The 8495-nt window shown below is 41.5% G+C and overlaps 1 long non-coding RNA gene across 1 annotated transcript; it reads left to right on the top strand.

Moving 5' to 3' along the window:
• Window positions 1-374: 374 nt before the first annotated feature.
• LOC311038758 lies at window positions 375-983 on the top strand. The gene is made up of 3 exons (XR_014600084.1): window positions 375-430; window positions 619-671; window positions 913-983. It is a non-coding gene; the product is annotated as an uncharacterized lncRNA (long non-coding RNA).
• Window positions 984-8495: the final 7512 nt, after the last annotated feature.

The following is an 8495-nucleotide window of genomic DNA, read 5'->3' as shown; positions in this document are numbered from 1 at the left end:
AGTCAGTACAAGGTGTTACATGTTGTGCATACTAAAGAAATCATTACCATACCTAATTCACAAGCAATGAGAAAGTAGTTACAGGCTCAATGTGTTGAACTATGTGTATCAGAGGAGATGTGTGATTGTCAACATCTAAGACCAACCAGTAGGGGTAGTCTTTTTCAGTGTGACATGGTATTGTAGTAGTATTATGTCCAAGTATTAAGTCTTTAGTGATGGCTCCAGTCATCAGGCACAGTGATGGCTCCAGACACAGTGTCAGATACCGGCACAGCATCAGGTCCAGGACCAGCCACGACTCCAGGTACAGCAACAGCTCAGAGGCACTCTGTCAGGTCCAGACATGATGACAGGTCCCACCGCAGTGATGGGTCGAGGAACACGGTCAGGTCCAGACATGACAGATCCAGGGACACGGTCAGGCATGGTGAGTTATCCAAAGGCCCCAAGTAATCAAAACCTTTACAATTCAGCAAGTAGTACCGTGCACCCCTAATTGTTACAATATGACATATTTATTATTTCTCATCTAATGTATAGTCATCTGTCTTGGAAAGTTTTAATGCAAAAATATCACTTTGTAATTTCTAAAATGTACTTTTGTTCTTATTACAGGTGCTATGCAGTGACTGAGAGGCCAACATGGGCATTCCCATTGCCAACACAAGGTAAGTTCTGAGCTATTTCAATGAAGACAGGACACTGACCAAGAAGACTGGGGGACTTAATTTGCAACCCTTATCTCTTCTGCCCATTCTCTCCTTTCTTCATTTACTGTTCTCTCTGTCTCCTCTCCTATCGGGACACAAAAACTGCTCTTCAATTATATCAGTGTTTTGTATCATTGTGTGGTGTCTATAATGTCAGATAACATTTCTCTGTGTTAATGTACACTTACTTATTTTTCAGTATACCAGAAGAAAGTCCTGACCATATCAATATTCATTAAAGAACCTGCCTCTTCAGCGGCCAGTCATGTTGAGAGACTGGAGAACATGGGGGACTTCCAGAGAGAGGAGCAACTCCTCAGTGATGTCCAAGCTTTTAATACCCTGGTAGGCTTTTCAAGAGTCTGGAAGTAATGAACAGCATAAGATGCACTCGCACACTTTTTATGTTCCTCTGGGATATGTCAGTGAAAGTTTCATGGACTTATTCCAACAGGTGCTGCAACTTTCCCGTAATGGAGGGAAGGACGTTAAGGACTGTGTCCACAAAGTTCTTGACAGGTATGTTTCAACATACACTATGAATTAACCCCTGTGTGATGTTTGGGTGCGCTGTGGTTTTCAATGTCTGAACACTTATTTGGTTAATTCTTCTAGATGAGGGCCTGACTGCATGTTTCCATTAATTTGCCTTTTTGTTTTAGCTTAACACCTGAACCCTTTGTTATGTCATGTCAATGACATAATGGTTGAACATGAAGTGAAAATTAGTAGTACAAAGGGTGTATACCATATTTTACAATAAATCCTAATCCTACTACATTATTAAATATAATTTGTTTTTCTTCAGGCTCTTCAGTAACAGTCTGATGGCACAGTTGAACATGAAGGGGGAAAAAGAGAAGACTGCGACTTTTAGCGCAATACAAGGTAAGCCCATATTTCATGTTGACCAAGGACAAATCTAAATGTAATTGGCTAAAACATGTCCTTCCCTGTTGACATAAAAACATACAATGCCAACTGTCTACCGTTACCGTTGCTATCATAACATTTTAAATAACTGTGGTGGTTAGGTGTGGAAGGGAGATGGCTTTGTATTAACACAAAGCCACAAAGCAACACATTTTTGCATGTCAATATGGAGACTCACAATCAATCAGTTTTATTGTCACTTCCACAATACACACTAGGCATACAGGGGAGCAAAATACCATTCTCCACAACTCATGGTGCACATTAAAAAGAGGCACACATTAAAAAGTAAAGAGCAGACGACATTGGTAAAAAGTGCTGATGCATTCAAAGTGCAATATAGATACAGTACTATTCAAAGTGCTATCCATCTTTCAAGATGTTGGTTTTGGGGGCAATATATGGCGAGCATGGGTTCAGGGTTCTGATGGTTTGGGACAGCTGTTGGATGACCGGCTGGTGCTTCCCCCTGAGCTCTTGAACCTCCTACCAGATGGCAGGAGTTCAATCGAGCTGTGTATTATGTCAGATAGGGACTAGGACAGCATGTTGCCGTTGCACATTTTGTATTGTCTTTTTCTACTATGCAGATGCAGTCATGAAATTCGACCCAGAAGCCACAGAGGACCTCATAAGGCAGCATGCCGCAGACCACCTCAAGCATGCTCCAGCGAGAAGGGGAGGCGGAGGACACACAGCAGGCACTCAGGACTGATTTAACTTGAACTTTCACTGTCCATTGTGGGGGATCTTAGTGTCACAGTATTGTACAGTATTGTGTAATTTGAACTTGTGATCTGTTCAACGAAGTAGCTCTGGTTGGACCTTACCCTGGTAGCTCACTGGCTATTCAGTACAGCACTTGTTTAATATTTTTCAGTTGTTGTGGAACTGGCCCAAGCAAAAAGGGTGTCCCTGCAAAGTAGGTTGTGCTATTATGTTTTATTATTATTTTATTTTCATTCGACTAGTGACGTGTAAAGAAAAAAGAGAAGTTAACTGTTCTGTTCTGGATCAAGCTTAACACATCCACTGCCAAGGGCTAATCTCATAATGTACTCACCAGTGCCAAGGTTTTATTGTTGTTTTTTGTTTTTTTCAGGTCGCCATAGGCCCCGTTAAAATCCTTTAGAATGCACGATGGACTGTTTGTAAACAACGTGCACATTTCCCTGCGTCTACTCGTCCAGACCGCGTGTCAAACGGAGCCGCCATGTTTGAGTTCTGACCGTTTATGTTAACATGGGAAATGCGAGGAGGAAAAACTACACAGGTTTTACAAGGGTTTTAGTGTACGACTTAGAATGGAGGCAGACGGGAAACAAAAAACGCGATCGCACTTCCGGTCGACTTCCGGTGGTGTTACACTGAAAATGGTCCCCCTAGAAAATTGAGGGAAAAAAAAACAAATTCGAAAAAACACCCGGACCGTAGGACTACGGTCTCGGCGCTTAAAAGTTGGATTTAACGGACCGTAGGACTACATTCTTGGTGGTTAATGTGTTAATCAGCCCTAGTGACTGCTGTGTGTTTGTGACATGCAAAAGGAGCAACTGGAAATGGAGACTCAGCTGGCAGCAGCAAATGCAAAGGCCCATGTACTGGAAACCATGGGCCAAGGAACTCATCAAGAGTGTCAAGTGGGACAAACTCAAAGAAAGGAGCTGCTGCTCCAAAGGAAACAACCCCATTCAACCCAAATGCAAATACATACCTACCTGATCAAACTCCACAAAAAGGAAACAATGGAAACCACAAAGCCTCCCTCCCAGCCACAGGTTGTGAGACCAAAACAACCACTTCATGAAAAATCTGCCAAAGCTCATTACATGACTCCAAACTGAAAATGTACAGCTTCATGGGAAAAAGAATGTTCAAGGTCATGTCACTCACACTACACCCCCTGCAGGTGATATTTGTAATGTGCTACGAAGACAGAATGAAAAAACTGCTTTACTGGTTAAGCAAAATCTGTATTCCACTTTACCACCAAGAGACATTCCAGTTTATGATGGTGACCCATTGCAATATGAAATGTTTATCTGGGCATTTGAGAGAGGAGTGGAGAAAAAGACTGACGATTACAATGACTGCTTACATTAATTTTAACAATAAACAAAAGGCCATCCATACAAGCTCAGATAAACCTGGAGGATCAAGGCATGCAAGCTACAGGAGAGGCATGGACATCGTGCTAAGCTTTCTGACCTTGTACAATTCATAGAGAGACAGGTAAAAATACGGTCTGACCCACTGTTTGGAAAGATGCTAAGCAAACTACAACTGTCAAAACCTCAACCATCATCAAACCAAGAGACACAAGAGACATTCCAAGAAGCAGTTTTGCCACAACAGTAACACCCATAGAAACAGCAGTGCAGTCAAATGGAGTGGAAAGAAGTGTATTCATCAGCTATCATAATTATTGTCTTTTCTGCAATAAAAGTGGTCACACATTGGAGCGGTGTCCACAGATGAAAGAGATAAGACACAGAGAGAAGATGGACTACTTAAAGGAAAAGGGAGTCTGTTATGGCTGTTTGAAAAGAGGACACTTAAGCAGAGACTGCACAAGTCGTTTAACCTGTGATACGTGTGAACAAAACCATCCTGATATACTCCACATTGAAGAAACAGAAAAGAAATCAATAGGAAACAATGCTGTCGTCTCACCTCACACATGTGGTCATATTGGGGCCGGTGATGAAACCTCCATCTTCTCCATAGTACCCGTTCAAGTGAAGAGCCACAGGGAGACAGTGTTGCAAACATATGCATTTTTGGACCATGGAAGCACATCCACATTCTGCACTGAAAACTTAATGAGAAGGCTAAACATTACCGGACAAAAAACAAATATTCTTCTCCGCACAATGAACCAAGTGAAGCCTGAGACCAGTCACCATATCTCAGGTTTGGAAATAGCCAAGTTGGACAAAAATGATTTCATACAACTCCCTAATGTGTTCACTCATAAAACCATGCCTGTCTCACAAAACAACAGGGCTTGTCACCATGGCCTTATTTGAAACACATCAAACTGCAAGAAATAGACTCTGGTGTTGACCTACTGATCGGCAGAAATGCTTCAAAGTTATTGGAACCTTTGGAGGTGGTTAACAGCCAGGCAGATGGACCATATGCTGTGAGGACCCTATCGGGGTGGGTCATCTATGGTCCCTTGATAGGAGACAACAATGTCAGGGATGAGACGGGCTGCACTGCTGCGGCTGTCAATCATATCATATATCCAGAAAAACAATCAGGACTTCAGTGAAAGAACAAGCAAGGAAATGGAAGCCAAGTCAGGGTAGGATGAAAGATGGACTACTGCGTGAAACGGATCTGTTCCGCAAGGTGGCTTGCCTCCCACAAGAAACGTTGGTGGTTATGTCCTCATACCCTTTCGCCATGGTCTGGAACAGCAATATTAAAGGTTACATTTTCTTTTTCTTTCAGCTAGTTCCCATCACGGCTGCACCTTCCTCGATCATCACCTGCTTGTCTCTCTCAGCACACCCTAAATCTGCTATTTGTCTTGCGTTTCAGCATCCTTCTCCCTCCGCCGCAGATAAACCATCTCTACCTCACCTCTCGCTTTATCCACCTCTCTTGCTTTATCGTCTAACCTTCTAACCTGGGCTTATACTCAAATGTAGTCATTTCTGTTCTCATCCCTCCATGTTGCTTCTAATGAGAATCGTAGCATTTTCAATCCGGCCGCCTCTAGTTCTTTGCCCTCTACTAACATGACCACTTGCCCGGTGATTTATTGACTATGGTTCACATCATTTATTTTCTGATATTGCACTAACATGTTTGTGCTGTCTTTTTCAGGTCATGTATGCCAGGGATGTGTGGTTGGAGGATGGAAAGGAGACAGAGGGTACAATTCCTAATAATTGGATCGACAGGGGTAAGGGAACCATTAGATGGCCGAATGCCAAACAAACACAACTTACAAGATGAGAAAGGACCCCCAGGAGGACTGGCTGACGTCCAAGTTAGTCAAGATAAAGATGACTTCAGGCAGGTTTTGTTTTTGGATCATTTACTCAATAATTCAAGTACAAATAGTTGAATCAATGTTTACAGTTGAATTGTATAACTTCTAGTTAAAGCTTGTGAATGTGACAACTACAACCTGACCAGCCAAGCAGAGGAGGAAGAGGAGGATGTGGATGTGGTGATAAGAGGGAAGAGGAAACCTGTTAAAAGACAAGATGATGACTGATGTAGAGTTCATATGTTTCTCAAGTAACTTCTAAACATGAAATGTGTTAAAAGAAACTGGGCCTCACATTGTAGATCATTCATGTTTTATATGACGTTTTGGAGCATTATGGGTAACTTTCTTCTATAATCAATTTATAAGTCCAATGTCAAAAATGACAATCAAATACTTTAATAAGGCTGTCTATTTTAGATATGGATATGTTTATTTTTACTTTATATTGCAGCCGTATAGGTGCCCTCCTTTCCTATCGCACCAAGGAAGTTGCAGTCCAGCCAGGACAACAATGTGTTACTCAATGCTTGTTGAGTATTGATATCAATTTATGAAATATGATACTGATGTATTGGGTACACACAACATGAAATCAGTTACAAGCTGATTGTTATGTTTCAGACTCTGAAAATCAAGCCCTGGATGGCCTGGTGGATGTCGTGGTGGACACCATGTCTGTCGAGTTGGAGCATGCTGAGGGGTCTTGGCACAGGGAAAAGTCTACACACAGTGAGTATGAATCACATTTGAGCAGTCACCTTTTGTTTACAAATCAATATTTGGTATCTAAGAACATTCTTTGTCTTTTCCAGGCTCCCGACATGCAAGTGTAGCACCTCGGAGCAGAGAAATGTCCACACCCCGTGAGTATTCACTTTCTCCATTGCACCAACACATTTTAAGTACAGTCAGTACAAGGTGTTACATGTTGTGCATACTAAAGAAATCATTACCATACCTAATTCACAAGCAATGAGTAAGTAGTTACAGGCTCAATGTGTTGAACTATGTGTATCAGAGGAGATGTGTGATTGTCAACATCTAAGACCAACCAGTAGGGGTAGTCTTTTTCAGTGTGACATGGTATTGTAGTAGTATTATGTCCAAGTATTAAGTCTTTAGTGATGGCTCCAGCCATCAGGCACAGTGATGGCTCCAGACACAGTGTCAGATACCGGCACAGCATCAGGTCCAGGACCAGCCACGACTCCAGGTACAGAACAGCTCGGAGGCACTCTGTCAGGTCCAGACATGATAGATCCAGGGACACGGTCAGGCATGGTGAGTTGTCAGTAATCAAAACCTTTACAATTCAGCAAGTAGTATCGTGCACCCCTAATTTTTACAATATGACATATTTATTATTTCTCATCTAATGTATAGTCATCTGTCTTGGAAAGTTTTAATGCAAAAATATCACTTTGTAATTTCTAAAATGTACTTTTGTTCTTATTACAGGTGCTATGCAGTGACTGAGAGGCCAACATGGGCATTCCCATTGCCAACACAAGGTAAGTTCTGAGCTATTTCAATGAAGACCCCCAAAAAACTGGGGGACACTTAATTTGCAACCCTTCTCTCTAATGCCCATTCTCTCCTTTCTTCATTTACTGTTCTCTCTGTCTCCTCTCGGGACACAAAAACTGTTCTTCAATTATATCAGTGTTTTGTATCATTGTAGGGTGGTGTCTATAACATTTCTCTGTGTAAATGTACACTTATTTTTCAGTATACCAGAAGAAAGTCCTGACCATATCAATATTCATTAAAGAACCTGCCTCTTCAGTGGCCAGTCATGTTGAGAGAATGGAGGACTTCCAGAGAGAGGAGCAACTCCTCAGTGATGTCCAAACTTTTAATACCCTGGTAGGCTTTTCAAGAGTCTGGAAGTAATGAACAGCATAAGATGCACTCGCACACTTTTTACGTTCCTCTGGGATATGTCAGTGAAAGTTTTCATGGACTTATTCCAACAGGTGCTGCAACTTGCCCGTTATAGAGGGACGGACGTTAAGGACTGTGTCCACAAAGTTCTTGACAGGTATGTTTCAACATACACTATGAATTAACCCCTGTGTGATGTTTGGGTGCGCTGTGGTTTTCAATGTGTGAACACTTATTTGGTTAATTCTTCTAGATGAGCGCCTGACTGCATGTTTCCATTAATTTGCCTTTTTTTTTTAGCTTAACACCTGAATCCACTGTTATGTCATGTCAATGACATAATGGTTGAACATGAAGTGAAAATTAGTAGTATAAAGGGTTTATACCATGTTTTACAATAAATCCTAATCCTACTACATTATTAAATGTAATTTGTTTTTCTTAAGGCTCTTCAGTAACAGTCTGATGGCACAGTTGAACATGAAGGGGGAAAAAGAGAAGACTGCGACTTTCAGCGCAATACAAGGTAAGCCCATATTTCATGTTGACCAAGGACAAATCTAAACGTAATTGGGTAAAACATGTCCTTCCCTGTTGACATAAAAACATACAATGCCAACTGTCTACCGTTACCGTTGCTATCATAACATTTTAAATAACTGGTGGTTAGGTGTAGAAGGGAGATGGCTTTTTATTAAACAAGTTGTGGATGTACAAGCATTTTTGCATGTCAATATGGAGACTCACAATCAGTTTTATTGTCACTTCCACAATACACACTAGGCAAACAGGGGAGCAAAATACCATTCTCCACAACTCATGGTGCACATTAAAAAGAGGCAAACATTAAAAAGTAAAGAGCAGACAACATTGGTAAAAAGTGCTGATGCATTCAAAGTGCAATCCGTCTTTCAAGATGTTGGTTTTGGGGGCAATATATGGCGAACATGGGTTCA

This window comes from Gymnoscopelus microlampas (assembly GCF_963454915.1).
Source record: "Gymnoscopelus microlampas genome assembly, chromosome: 22".
In the NCBI taxonomy this organism is placed as follows: Eukaryota; Metazoa; Chordata; class Actinopteri; order Myctophiformes; family Myctophidae; genus Gymnoscopelus; species Gymnoscopelus microlampas.
The sequence above is the reverse complement of the archived record's forward strand: the minus strand, read 5'-3'. Positions and strand labels throughout refer to the sequence as shown.